Here is a 1647-nt window from a genome sequence, read left to right as displayed (position 1 = left end):
TGCACTTTCTTTCGCACTGGGCGGCTCTCCTTACAGGGTGCACTCCTTGTGCGTGGGGCTCCCCTATACGGGGGACACCCCTGCATAGCACAGCACTCCTTGCACACATCAGCACTGTGCCTGGGCCAGCTCCACACAGGTCAAGGAGGCCCAGGGTTTGAACCGCAGACCTCCCATGTGGTAGATGGATGCCCTATCCACTGGGCTAAGTCTGCTTCCCTCCCACCTATTATTGATTTCCAGCTTCATTCCATTATGATCAGAGAAAGTGCTTTGCATAATTTCAATCTTCTTAAATTTATTGAAAGCAGTGTTGTTGCCCAACATGTGGTCTATGCTGGAGAAAGATCCATGAGAAAACTGGCTAAAACTGGATCTACTATACTAAATATCAAAAGCAAGTAAACTGAAAGCAGATTGCATCCAAATATAATAAATTATTCTATAGTATTCAAAGAAATCTTTTTAAGAAATCTGAACAGAAATTACATGGTGTATCTTATATAGTAGTTACAGCAATTCAAAGTGTACATTTTACCAAAGTATTTTAAGAAATGTAGCACTCAGTATCCTTTTGATGTTTGATATCTGGTTCTTTCACAAGTTTTACTTCTTCTGGTTTCAGTTTGGTACTGCCATCTTTGGGTCTCTTGGTGAATTCAAATGCATCCAGCATTTCTGGTGTCCAATGTGCTCTTACAGAAGGAAATTCAAAAGGTCTAGGCTCTACAAGACCATAATTCACTTTGAGTTCCAGTTGCGGGCTTCTGTTGGAATTTTTTGAAAGTAAATACAACCATTTTCTCTCTGACATTTTTCTAGGGTATTCTTCACAAAATTTCCAAGCTTTCCTGAAGAACAAGTATACTGAAGGTTTGACTATTGGTCCAGGTCCTTTGGTTTCTCCATATTCTTTGTGTAATTCTTTTACCTTTGCATAAAAAATTTCTGCTTCTTGGAGATAACTGTTTGCTTTCCCAAATTTATCATTAGCCAACAAAGTCTAACCATGATAACAGTAAGCATGAGTTCTGTAGAAATGTCTAACTTCTTCAAACGAAGATATTTTCTTCATTTCACATTGTATTCAGGCTCCAACCTGGATAAAGTATGATCAGCTTTTTTTACAGAAATTGGCTCTTTTATCTGCCAGTGCAGAAATTAGTCCAGGAACAAGTTCTAGTTCAATTGCTTGAGCAATTGTTACTTCTTCAGCCTGACACTGTATAATATAAGCTTCTAAGAGTCATACCTCGAAGTCCCTTCTGTTTTCCGCAGGTGTAGTAAGTTTGGAATATCATTGCCCTTTAAATGCTTAAAAATTCCAGCTGCAGTTTTTAAGCTTTAATGAATTTCTTTTGCCTGTCTTACTTTAGAAGGACTGTTGTACAGACACTGAAATCCAGGAAATTCCAAAGACATGAAGAGTAGGAGTTGGTCACTAATTTGCTGGGATTTAGGGCTCAACTGGCATAGGAACAATCCAAAGATTTGAGTCTTTAATGAATACAGTTAAAAGACAACATCTGGGGGAAATGACCATTGGTTTCATAGGAACCCATTAAAAGCTACAACTCCTGTCTCTTTGAACTACTATGGTGTGGCTGTTGGTCCTGCTGCTTCAAAATTTTACAATGATTCAAGGAC

The 1647-nt window shown here is 38.7% G+C and overlaps 1 pseudogene; it reads right to left on the bottom strand.

Moving 5' to 3' along the window:
* Nucleotides 1-547: 547 nt before the first annotated feature.
* On the bottom strand, nt 548-1422 carry LOC101412747 (BRO1 domain-containing protein BROX pseudogene; annotated as a pseudogene).
* Nucleotides 1423-1647: the final 225 nt, after the last annotated feature.

Source organism: Dasypus novemcinctus, chromosome X, assembly GCF_030445035.2.
Source record: "Dasypus novemcinctus isolate mDasNov1 chromosome X, mDasNov1.1.hap2, whole genome shotgun sequence".
Classification (NCBI taxonomy): Eukaryota; Metazoa; Chordata; class Mammalia; order Cingulata; family Dasypodidae; genus Dasypus; species Dasypus novemcinctus.
Note: the sequence above shows the minus strand (reverse complement) of the source record. Positions and strands in the feature narration are given on the sequence as shown.